General features: G+C 47.9%; 1 long non-coding RNA gene across 1 annotated transcript; it reads left to right on the top strand.

Moving 5' to 3' along the window:
• Positions 1-2,685: 2,685 nt before the first annotated feature.
• LOC144295914 (uncharacterized) lies at positions 2,686-6,229 on the top strand. Its single transcript, XR_013363047.1, has 4 exons — positions 2,686-2,851; positions 4,356-4,427; positions 5,430-5,506; positions 5,956-6,229. It is a non-coding gene; the product is annotated as an uncharacterized LOC144295914 (long non-coding RNA).
• The last annotated feature ends 6,948 nt before the right edge of the window (positions 6,230-13,177 follow it).

Raw genomic sequence — 13,177 nt, 5'->3', positions numbered from 1 at the left:
TCACATCCGCTCATACCCCCTGCAGAAAGCATACCTCTTGTCATCTTTATGCAGTGAGTTAATAGGTTGTTTCATAAAATTAGTAAAAAAAAAAAAAAAAAAAAAAAAAAAAGGTAAAAAGTCAGTCTTTATCGGTACCTTTAGTAGGGAGGTAGTGAGGTTCCAAGAGGCTGCCTAGCGTCGACCTCCTTGGCCAAGACCGGAGAGCCTACAAGGCTTTACTGGAGTTTCTCCCCAGTGCTGCCAGCTTAGCCCCCAGTACCCCCACCTCTTCCGTAGTAAGTAGTCTTTGTGTTCACCGCCCCCTCGTTGGGTCCTTAATTCCATCAGTGGCCCCAGGCCAGTAGCAGCGCCTCCTAGTGCCAGACGGGAGGCAGCAGGGACTCTGAGCTTCCCAGGCCAGGCGGTGGAGGGGGCCTCGCTGCCTGCTTTGGAAACTTTCCATTTTCCCACACTATTTCACATTCATATTACTTTTCACACCCTGTTAGGCAGTAATAGCACTGAACCTACTGAATACTTCCATGCACCAAGCCAGCTCTCCCACTACAGCTCCAGATCATTCATCCACCTCCTGGTGATGGGAATGAACATTGCTCTCTAGTCCTGTGGGGGTAGTTGGCTTCTCTTCTCTCTGGGATCTACATCCACACTGTAGTAAGGTGGTGCTGGTGGTGGCCACTGGTTGAGGGTCCTCAGGTGTGGCGGGGGTGGTTGGAGCAGGTGGTGGAGATTTGGGGACTCTTTTGGCTTTTGGTCATTTTATGAGGCTAGATTGGTAATTTTTAAAGAACAAGGCCTGCCTGTCGGCCTTAAGCAAGGAGTAAAGCCTGGCCTACATCATAAGCACCACCTCTTGGCTTTGGGTTCTGGAGCGCCAATCCCAATGGTAGCACTTGGGCATTGATGGATTCTGAGACAGCAAATCACCATGCTTCCCCCACCCCCTCTGGCAGCCATGCAGCAGCTCTGAGAATCCGGGGGCTGCTCCATACATCTGGGCCTCGGGTGGAGTGGGGGCAATTAAATTAGACCCCTGTGCCCAGTCAGGTTTAATGATCTCTGGGGAGGAGAGGACAAAGTAGCAAGGCTGCTGTGGGAAAGCCACCCGTCTCTGTATCAAGAATTGCTTGCCCTTTGGCTGTCAAATGAACTTGAGTCACTCACACATGGACCTAAACAGCAAGATATTTTAAGAGTCCAGTTAAAACAGACTGGGCCCAATTTGGTGTACTAGGCACTGCAGTCCTGGCACTTGCCTAAGCTTGGGCCTAGGCTCCTTGAAGATGCTGTGAAGGTGAGGAGGGGCTGAGAGCTCCCCACCACAACAATACTGGGCCTGGTGGCCATGGGGCTTAACCTGAGAAGTCAGGGAAGTTAAGGGTGGTCGTCTGCTGCTCTTCCAAGACTTCTCCTCAGTTCTTCCATCAAGAAAAGAGGAATAGGGGCACCTGGCTGGCTCAGTTCATAGAGCATGTGATTCTTGATCTCCAAGTAGCAAGTTCAAGTCCCACCTTGGGTCTAGAGCTTACTTAATAATTTTTTTTTTAATAAAGAGAAGTAAAATCTGCCTGCCCCTACTTCCAGAACAAAGGAGAAAGAACTACTTTTAATGAGAGCCTATTAAGTGTCAAGCATTTTACAGGCTCTATAATGTTTAATCTTCACAAACCATAAGGGAAGTTTTTCCAAACCTTGTGTGCCTGCAGGGAAACTGAGGTGCAGAGAGGGGAGACCTGAGCAGAGCCATAGGTCTGTGCATCCAAACTAAACTCCAGGCTTCCTTACGACCATGCTCTTACTTCTAGCAATGTCCTGAGAGTTGATGACACACCAAAAGATCCTGCAGCCTGGGTGAGGTCTCTTGCTGACCTTTAAGAGAGAGATGCTCTGCCTTCCATGAGCCTCTAACACATATTCCTAGAGAGTGATTTAACTGGTAGAAAATCTGGTTCTAAGGACTTGAAGCTTTGAACACCATTTTAAGCTGCAGCACCTTTGTACCTATTCCTCCAAAATATTCACGAGAAAATCAAAGTTACCAGGAATCTCTTACTCAACCAGAGGAGCCCAGAGTCTGCCACACACATGTCCCTTACTGTCACTTTTCTTGTCCCATCACTCCAGGGTTGAGATTTAAACTCACTGGACCTCAGTGTATGTTCATACCACTAACATCTAAACTTCAGCCTGGGGCTTTGAAGCCTGGGGAACCCAAGGAAGGAATTAACTTGGTTCCTAACTTCCAAATGCCACTTCAGACCTTCCTCCACTTGTCAGGACCAGAGTTTGTTGACTGAGCAAAAGAGAACACCTACCCTTAAGCCGGGGGAGGACTGAGTGTGGGCTCTGGAAATACAGGCTTCAACTTTTGGCAGTGAAACCCCAGGAGCTCCACTACTTGAATGTTCTTATTGGCATATCTACCTTCCAGCACTTGTTCAGTAGTTCCTTCTTGGTATAACCGGACTTTTCATCTACAGAGAAACTGTCTGGCCACTACTTGCTCACACTCTTCAGAAAGTGCCTTCGATTTTGGATTTGAGGCATTTGCAGAAGGCAGGAGGGGTGAGACAAAACAGGCAAAGCCTGGAAGCAAGGAAGGAAAGTGCCTGTGCGTGGGGTGGGGGGGAGGGGCAGAGGGGCAGTTGTGGTTTGGGAGTTGCTTAGGGAAACTTTCTCTGTTTTCTCTTCAACACAGACGCAGGATCCTAGTCTAGATCCTCTCCATTGTCTATTTACTTCACAATTTTCCTTCTTCTTTACTGATGCTGGGCCTAAGGAAAATTAGGGAGCCAGATGCCCACATTCTTCTCTTTTGGTCAGTTGCTGCATGGGGCACAGACTCCAGGTGGGTATTTAGGACCAATTGTTTTAAAGAGTCCTTAAAGCTATATTCCTGTTGAGCCCTCTGTTCTCTTTGGGCATGGAAGGGAATTTCTGGTTAATCTAAGACCTCTGGACCCTAATTGTCCCTGGAGCAGTGTTCCAAACTTGGAGGCAGCTAAATGAGTGGTCATTTAATAGGATTAAGATAAAAACCTATCCCCATATATTAATTCAGTTTATAGTCATCGTGGAGGGAGAGGAAGAGACTATGGTGATTTCCTAAATGCCAACTAGCTAAGTCTCTCTGCCTACCCCCCCTGCCCTAGTTTTATTTTACAACTATTTTTTAAAGGTTTATTTATTTGAGGGGGAGAGAGAATCCAACATGAGCAGGTGGGGAGGGACAGAGAGACAAAAAGACTCCCTCCTGATGTGGAGCTCAGATCCAAGGACCCTGGGATCATGACCTGAGCTGAGGGCAGCCACTTAACTGACTGAGCCACTCAGGTGCCCTATTTCACAATTATTGATTATCTTATTCAGAGGTGACAACAAGGTAGACAATAGACAAGTAAAAATCAAGTTAAGAAAGCTGTACTGCATTCATGTCTTTCTCCTCTATCATACTCTGCCATAGTTTCTTTTGCTGCCTATGGCTGGTGGCACCCCACTGGACTTTAGGAACACCAAGTGGAAGAGCTGATCACAAGACTAGGATTAGGTTGCCAATTTGAATTGAACTTGGTTTTAGAATGGCATGACTCAGGTATAAAATCTCCTCTCTTCTCAGACACTGACTGTCTGAAAACTCTAAAAAAAAAAAAAAAAAATCAGTAAATTCAAGAGAGAAAAGAACAAAAAACTGTAGGAAGAGAGAGGAAGAAAAAGGAAAATACCTGTACACAAAACTGGAAAGGCATTTGGAAATTCTCCCTGAATTTCTGAGGACTGAAGCTAAAGCTTGTTTGTCTCCCGTGGGTTTTTCAAACCCAGTTCTCTTGTTCAGTATCTCTCTGGGGGGTGGGGGGATTGCCTGGGAAGGGCACATTCAAGTGGGTTTGGTCTCAGGCAGGGCTCTACCCAACTGCAGTGGGTAGGGACAGCTGGAGGTAGCAGGGAGGAATGAGGTAAGAAAAGCCCTGGCAGGTGTGGCTTAAGTCAGGCGGAGGTCTTCCTCCATCCATATGGAGGGACACCAGCATCCACCACCCCCAGGGGAGCCTCAGGGCTCCAGTCCATCCTGGTGACTTGAGCTCTACTTACAGTTATTAATGGTCAGACTGATTTTAAGCCAAGACCAAAAAGAAATGGATCCAAATGAGGAAACTAGGGCAGCTCAGATTCTGCACGCTGGCTGCAAGCAAGGGATTGCACCAGTGACCAAGTCCATAGCTGCTGCTTCAGCATCCACTCATGCCAGGCAAAGAGGTGCATGCGGGTGGGCTCTGAGGTCCAGAGTGTGTAGTTGTATAGTGCTGGAAGGGTTATAGGAAAAAAACTAGAATATTTGCACTTCTGGTTGGCAGAAAATGGGAGGCACTCCTGGAGTACTTAAGAAGACTTACTATCCCTACTTCCTCCCCAGCAACAGGTTTAAGGTAAGTCTCTCCTTTGCTAGGAATGACCAACCCTGGCCCCAGAATCCATCAGGAGTTTGGTCAGATCAGGGACTCTTGGAGAATTAGGTCTCCAAGATCCCGCTTGACCTTCCTGTCAGAGGCAAGTGCTTAGTGCATTTCATGGCCAGGTACACCAGGGTTGGGTTCAGGTTGAGATCACTGGTTTTGTGATCTCAAGCTAGCACCTTGGCCTCACCAAGTTTGTTTCTGCCTTTGCAAAACCGGGACATTTGCCCAGTAAAGATTTGGAAAGTGCTGTTCCTAGCCCTGATGATCCTCATCATTGTGCATTTGTTTATTCATCTTTGGGGGGGAAAGACTCCTTTTCTTTATAGAAACTCCAGAAATGTAACAAAACGTCCAGCTTCCTCTCCCACCGGGAGGTATGGCTTGCTAGGCTGATCATCTCCCTCCCCCATAGCTACTACCAACTCTGCAAATTCCAGATCCTTCCCTTTGCATCTCACCAGTGCATTCTCCAACTTGCCCCTTTTTATGTTCTCCTCTGACCCCCCGGTGGCAAGGTTTGATTTTTGCATTCTTACTATTTTGGTTAGTTGTTATCCTCCAAGCTGCACTTCTGGGAAGCCCATATTCCACTGACCCCAAGGATGGTCCCTCAAAACAGGCCAAAACTCATGCAAAAATTCAGACCCCTGATGCCAGTGGAACACAGCTTCCTATGTACTACCTGGCGGCCAGTCCACATGTGCCTGACTAGGAGTTCCAGGAGTGGGAACAATGTGAGGACTAGCTGGCCATGCAGGATCCTTTGCTAGGATGTACCCAGGGATTTGAGCTATGAAAAACCTCTTGGGTCTCAGCCCCATCACCCCTCCTCCCAAGCCTTTTGCCCAGGCTTAGGAAGGTTCAAGGTTAGTGTGTCTGGGCCTTTCTCAATACTCAGTGCCTCCCAGGGAGTCTTGAAGAACTTGTGGGCTTCCTTTCCTTTTTTTTTTTTTTTTCCTTATATTTCCATAGGAGTCAGGCACTAATTATGGAAGATGGCCTTGAAGAAACTTGGCTGTTTTGGCCTGAGGACCCTGGGGCCCAGTACGGTGCTTGGGACTTTACATAGAAAAAATGCTGTTTAGTTTGCACCATCTGGGTGGGGTCTGGAACAAACAGATTGGTGGCTGGTAGTGGGGAGGGGGCACCTAGATTTCTCATTCAAAAAGGGGGGCCTCGATGTCACCCTGCAGTTGACAGCTGGGTGGCACCTGTCCAACCCAGTTGCTGTCAGCCAGCACCACCGTTCAATTGGGACCCAAAAAATATCTCTTAAACTTGCAGATTTGGAGAGAGAAAGAGGAAGGTAGCCAGGCAACGGAATTGCAGAAAACATCCTCTCAGTCATACGAACTTTATTGTAGATCAGGAAGTTATCTAACAGCTGCCAAAACTCTTCTGACTCCAGTGCTCCAAATGGTGACTGTTTCTCACACCTCACCATTGGGTACTCATTCTGCTGCCTTGGGGGTTATTCAGATTTCCCCTTCCCTTTCAGATTCGATCTACCCCCACCTGCCTGGCTGCATTTGGAGATGATTTCCTTTTTTCCATTCAGGAGACCATGTGGCTCCCATACTTACCTGGGCTGGCAGTTTCTCCACCCACCCTCCTTAAAGGGAATTCCAAATCTCTTGAGGGGGAAAAGCCAGGTTGAGCAAGGGTCAGAAAAAGGAAGCCTTGCCTGAAGTCCAAGCATACATTATTATATTCTTCTCCGGTGCCTTTGATTCATTCCAGAAAATAAAGTGCAGCAGCAGAAGTAACTTTAATGGGCAACCTCCTTTTCTTCCACTAATTCCCAGTCCTGAGTCAGGCTCATGAGCCAGAATCTTGGGCCCTTGGAACCCCTGAAGGGTCTGGTAAAAGGATATTGAGCACGGGGGCGCCTGGGTGGCTCAGCAGTTGAGCATCTGCCTTCGGCTCAGGGTGTGATCCCAGTCCGGGGATCGAGTCGCCCACGGAGCTCCCTGTGAGGAGCCTGCTTCTCCCTCTGCCTGTGTCTCTCATGAATAAATAAAATCTTAAAAAAAAAAAAAAAAAGATGCTGAGCTCACAGTAGGAGCTGAGACAGTTGATCCTGGTTGACGAAACGTATGCTTCGAAGAAAAGGGGGCAATTATTTGAGAGCAAGTGTAAGTAAAGGCGCGGGCGCGTGTGCTTCCTGTGCCTTGTCAATTAGTCTCAGGCTCACATACGAGATTACCTCAAGGATGTGCTCCCACTTCTCAGCCCGGCGCCCCAACACGGAGGAGCCGGGATATCGAGGGAGCCCCCTCCAGCTGACCCATTTGCAGACGTGGCATCAGTGGCCTCTGCGTCCAGTGCTCTTTTCCTCACCCTCGAGGGTCAAGGTGAGCTGAGCCCACCCGACGGAGTCAGACTCAATCCAGATGACCAGGCCGCAGAGAGGCCATTCCTCAGGCACGCGGAGCCCCAGCGACCACGGGTGGGACGGGGATGCTGAGGCGCGCGCTCTGGGCCCCGCTTCGGGAATCCCTTTCTCAGGTCAGGGGAGCGCAGATGGATGTGCTCGGGCACTGGGGCTGGACTGCGACCCCTTAGGGGGGCCCTGCCCCCCCCCTCCCCCGGGGCTGTGACCGGCCGCCGTCGTCGCTCTTCTCTTCCGGCGCTCACTCTCCCCTCAGCGGCCGGTCACCATCCATCGGCGGCGTGGAGAGCAGCCGCGTGGCTCGCACCCCGGAAGCGCTTACCGAGACCCGGAAGCAGCGGTGCGCGGACGCCGCTCCCGCGCGCGCGGCCCTCCCCGCCCCTCTTTGAGGTGCCGGTCTGCGAAGCCACGCGTCGCGCGAGAGCGGGTCCCGGGTTCGCGCCGCCCTCCCGCCCCACGGGGGGGATCTCCCGCCCGGGGCTCTCTCGCTGGCGGCGGCGGCGGCCCGGGCTTCCCTGTTCCCCGAGGAGCCACGAGTGGGTTTAGGCCCCTCGTTTAAGGTCGCCGTTGTGACTGGCCGTGGGTGAGGGGAGGCACGGAGGAGGACTTCACAGTCGGCGACAGTGACTAGCAGACTGCCCGGGGACCAGGCTGTACGTGTAGTAGGGACCTTCAGTCGTGTTCGCACGTAATCAAGTGCCCGCCGCTCCGCTTGGATTTCCCGCCGCGTGGGCCTCTCCCCGTGGCCCGCCGTCGTCGTGTGGATGCTTCATTTTTTTTTTAAATTTTACTTTTTTATTCACAGAGACACAGAGAGAGACACAGAGAGGCAGAGAGAGAAGCAGGCTCCATGCGGGGAGCCGGATGCGGGACTCGACCCCGGGTCTCCGGGATCGCGGCCTGGGCGGAAGGCGGTGCTAAACCGCTGCGCCACCCAGGGATTCCCCGAGTGGATGCGTCAGATCCCAGCAGGGCTCCTGGCCGTGGCGCTGGAAACACTGGGGAGTACGCGCAGGGCATCCGGGAAAGTGCTCGCTGCCCAACCTGGCGCCAAGGTGTTGGGGGGGTGGGGGGGGTCCGGACGGCCCGACGGCCTGACCCAGGGACACCAGGGCCTGGAGGGGGCGGTGAGCACTGGGGTGAAGGACCCAGTGGTCCGCTCCTTCTAGCCACATACTTTTATTTATTTATTTTTAAAATATTTTACTTATTCATTCATGAGAGACAGAGGGAGAGGCAGGCTCGGTGCAGGGAGCCCGACGTGGGACTCGATCGCAGCCCCCAGGGATCACGCCCGGAGCAAGGCAGAGGCTCAACCACTGAGCCACCCAGGTGCCCCTGGCCTCATTGTTTTAATGTCTGTAGTACTTAGGCACAGTTTGAGAAAGAATAATGTCTTTACTTTCAGAAAAAACATCAAAGACCTAGGGGCTGCTCAATATGGAGCACATATGGTCGTCTCCGAAGGCCTCGCCTGCCAAAACATGTTTCTCAGTATTTTTCTCCTTTCCTTTTTCGATCCCACTCCTCCCCCCTCCCCAATCTCTCTCTCTCTCTCTCTCTCTCTTTCTCTCTTTTTTTTTCCCCAAATGGGAGGGAGCCCAGGCTCGAGTTACCCTAGGACGTGTGGGGTTCACCGGAGGCCCGTTGGCGGCTGTTTGGAGGCGATCGATGAGGCCTTTCAGGAACTGCCTCCAGCCCGGGTTGGGAACCTGGGAGATGGGCTGCAGAGCCAGGCTGGGGAGGCCCGGACTCCCCAGGACCCAGAGCCTGCCGGGGGCACAGTCCAGGCATCATCAGATACGGAGGCTGCAGGTCGCTTTTGGCATTCTATCAGCAAAAGCACGTTTTCCTGTTAGTGCTTCCTTAATGCGGTCAAGTTACACTGGCTGAATCCCCAGGCCTTATTGCTCGAATGGGGGGCACTTAAATGTTTATTGAATGAATTTTGAATGAAGGTAGTAAAGGCAATAGCCGGCAAACCACTTTTTTACTTTGCTCCAAACAAGAGTTAGTTGCACAGTTCCTCTTCTTCATTAAGTGCTATTATTGTTATTATTTACTATTATTGTGTAGACCACCGGCTCAGTTTTTCAAATTATTTAGCAGAGAGAGGGACAGGGGAAAGTTGGCTAAAAGTTCAGGCACTTTCCTTCAGGAATTTCTCAAGAAGAAATCTCAGAATGTCAGGAGTCATTAACGTGATCTAGTTCCAACTTCTGAATTTCTCTGAAGATGAACAGAGACCCAGAAAGGTGTTCAGGGCACACAGCTGGGATGGAGCTGGGGAAGGGCCCTCTTTCCCAGGCCTAGTACCCACAGGGCTCACTACCTCACAGCACCCTCAAGGGAAGGACAAGCTGGATAATTTCCTCTCTTTTAGCTTCTCCCATTAAATGGATTCCTATCATCACCTCTGAAAAATGATATTCTCCTTCAGTAAATTTACATGTAGGGTTAGTATTAAAAGCAGGGATAAATTCTTAGGGCTCCCATTTAAAAGAAGAAGCATGCTGTTGCCAGAACTTGCAGCTTTTTCTAATGCAATATTAATGATGGTGGGGGAAGGAAATATATCACACATGGAGCTGATTAAATATGAATCTTTATCACATCTTCCAGTGTTCGGAGGCCTTACACGACTTATACACAGAGACCAGTGGGCAAATTACCTGACAAGTAGTTTGAAAACCTGGGCTTTAGACCTGGCTTTGCCATCAACCTGCTGCATATCTTGACCAATTTTGCTGCATCTCTTTCTCTTTCTCTTCTCATATATATACATATATGTATATATATAAACGTGTATGTGTATGTATTATGCGTAGATAATAATATATTTTAATTTGTAATCTATGTGATCTATTCATAAATCCAATTTCTGTTCTTCTATTCTCTGATGTATCAACATACAGTGATCCCCTTACCCATATAGATGGAAAAACAAGAGTCAACACTAGAACCCTGCTGCTTCTTGTATTAGTATTGAGTGAATATTAAACTTGTAAAAGGGTTTCTAGCTGCTTCTGCCCTAGAAGAGCAGGGGCATTTGGAGCTGATTTCCCCATGCCTACACTGCACAGCTGGAGAGCCCTGCTCAGGAAGACAGTTCCTACTCCCTGAAGAGAGTTACTGCAAATATGGGCATCCACCAGCCTCTGTGATGGGTAAGATGAGCATAGATCAATAAGGTTTAAAAAAAAAAATCGTAAAGTTTTTTTTTTTTTTTTTACTTTTAAGCAATCTCTACACCAATGTAGGGCTCGAACTCACAACCCTAAGATCAAAAGTTGCATGCTCTAGGCATCTGGGTGTCTCAGTCTGTTAAACATGTGTTGGGCTCAGGCCATGGTCCTGGAGTCCCAGTATGGAGCCCTGCATCCGGCTTCCTGCTTACCCCTTTCCCTCTGCTCCTCCCCTTGCTTGTGTTCTTTCTCACTCTTGACCACTCTCTCGAATAGATAAATAAAATCTTACAAATAAAAAAAGAGTTGAATGCTCCACTGACTGAGCTAGCTAGCATCACTGCCCCTCCTCTCCCAGCACAGATCAATTCTTTAGGATACTTACTTCTACTACCCATTCATCCACATTCCTCGCTCCATTTTCTCATTCAAGCCAGGAATAACCTAGGCAGAATATAATTGTCTTGGGTTCAGGAGGGTGAATTTAAAGCAGAACTGGAAGTCAGTACCATTTTACTTGGGCAGTGCTTCTCAAAACATATCCTCTCTGTTGCCTTAGACTTTGAGCCCTCAAGGTCCAGTGTGACAAAGGTTATGGTTCCTCTATTGAGGAGTATAGCAGCTAGTCTTAATTTGTTTTTAGAGTCTCACATCCAACATAAACTCTAGTCAAATTTAATAATGAGATAAAATTAATAAAGCCAATGTTCACAATTATATTCAACTGATCCTTTCCCCTCACACAACAAACTCCCAAATTATCAATGTTGGGGGTAAGTGGAGAAGCTAGCAAATTATCCACCATTAAGAATAAGACAATAAAGTTGTTCTTGCTTGCTTTGGAGAAGAACTTTCTTGATGTGAGAAAATTACTTGGGGAACTGTCTGCCGTGTTGAAAATTAAGTCTAGGGCACTTTTTCCCTTCTGCCTGCCTGGCCCTGGTTGACCTTGACTAGCCTGATGCTGCCTGGTTGGCATCCAGAGTGTATCAAGGAACAGTTGTGATATGTTTTCCCTCGATATGGAGCGGGACAGGCAGTTTCTCTTCACTGAGACTGTCTTTTCCTCTGTCACCTTCCTACTGGGAACCTTGATGACGTGGGGGCTAAAAAAATCTCACAAAGCACCAGGTTTGAGAGAATCTCCTTCAGCAGGGACTTAGGCATGTGGGAATGGGCTGTCCAGCCCAAACATCTGCTCTCCATGCCCTAGGCATGCAGAGAAAGGATGGAGCTGAAAATTCAGCCAACTGAAGGTAGACATGTCACCCCATGTGTTTAAATCCAGATGATAATGTGAATTGTTCTTTGTGGCTATAGCTGTGCAATATAGTAGAAAGAGGTCTCCTGCCACTCCTCTTAAACATCATCCTCAGGATCCTGTTTTGGACCTTTTCTTATATGAAAATCTCTCTGTGGGCAATATATAATCATAATACTTAACTTCCTGAGGTCGTTACGGGGATTAAATGAGAAAATCTACTAAAAGTGCTTTCCACAGTGCCCAACACATAGCAAGTATTCAATGCATGTTAGCAGTTAGTATTTTGAACCATTCTGTGATTTCATTTGATGCCAATGACATATTTGTCAACAATTCAGACCTTTTCTTGAAACACTTGATCTGAATATCCAACCCCCTTCTGCGGGTTATTTACATATAGATGAACTTAGACTTGTAAGGCCCCCTATGTTCAAAACAGACTGAATTTCTAGTCTGTTCTCCTAGTCTCTATGAGAGACACCACCACCAATCAGGAGCTCAGGCCAGCTACCTGGTAACTGTCACCAAGTCCTCCTAAATATTTCAAATAAGTGAACCCACAACCTCCTGCCTTAGTAATGACAGATACTGAATTTTGCCTGTATCATTCCATCATTTTTCCTACTGCCAGTCTGTCCTCACAGCAGCTGGAGGGATCTTTATGTATTGCAATTTGATCATGTCATTGCCCTGCTTTAAATCTTTTGTGCATTCCCCATAGACATCAGAAAAACCCAAGTGCTAAATGTACAATGCTCTTTAGAGTCTCCTTTCTCACCACTTTCCCTTCATACCTGCTAAGTGCTGGCACTGAGGTTTTCTTTCCTTTTCTTTCTTATTTCTTGTTTTGCCTTCATGTCTTTGCACATGTTGTCTTTCTGCCCAGCATACACCACTCTCTCCTTCATCAGATTCCTGATGCTTGTCCTTCAAGATTCAGCCTGGGTGTTCACTTCTTGGAAGCCTTCACCAAGCCCCAGGCTGATTACAGAGTTTTTATCCTGAGTTTTACAGAGTTTTATAGGATTGCAATTTCTTGTTCTTCTCCACTAGGTGTGAGTTCCTTGAGGGCAGTGTGAGTAAATCTTCGATCTTTGTGGCCACAAGGCTTTCATGCCTGGCATACAGTAGGTGTTTATCACATGTTTGCTGAATATGAGAATGACCCCAAATTAGAACAAATGACTGGGGTTCTATAGATTTGTATCATCAAAATTTGGGGAAAGTTATTTTTCTGCGCCTCTGTTTCTCATTTGTTAAGATGGGAACTAACAATACCCCTAAATACCCCTAATATTGTGAGAAGTAAATGAAAAGTGAATGCAAGTCTTCTAGCACCGTAGGAAGGTCATTGTTATAATAAGGACTGACCTACATTTCCCATGCATGTATACATTTTCATACAGGCACTTAATGCGTACCTACTGTACGGATCCACATTTCTGCGTTTGTGCACCTGTGTGGTTACATGGAAAAGCAATTTCCAAACATACCTTTCCCTATTTATGTGTTTGGATATAATGAACCCCCCAATTAGCAGCCATTCTGTGGATTCATTATATCTAAACACACAACTACAAACAGTGCAAATTTATAGAACACCGAATGGGTAATTATAGCCCCTTCCTCTTTTTACTATGACTATTCTGTACCTTCGTACTAAAACGGTAACATTGAAGCACTTTCCCGCTAGGCTTTCATTTTATTTTTACGTGGGTCACTCGGAGCAGTCATTGATGGTATTGTTTTCCTCATTCTGCACGTGAACAAACGGAGGCACAGATGATTCATTAGCTAGCATGCTTGCTTTCCAATGCTGCAACAGAGTGGAGGTCAGAACCCTAGGATGCCGTTTCTCCTGTCTTCTTTCTTTTTCCAC

Source organism: Canis aureus, chromosome 24, assembly GCF_053574225.1.
Source record: "Canis aureus isolate CA01 chromosome 24, VMU_Caureus_v.1.0, whole genome shotgun sequence".
Classification (NCBI taxonomy): domain Eukaryota; kingdom Metazoa; phylum Chordata; class Mammalia; order Carnivora; family Canidae; genus Canis; species Canis aureus.
Note: the sequence above shows the minus strand (reverse complement) of the source record. Positions and strands in the feature narration are given on the sequence as shown.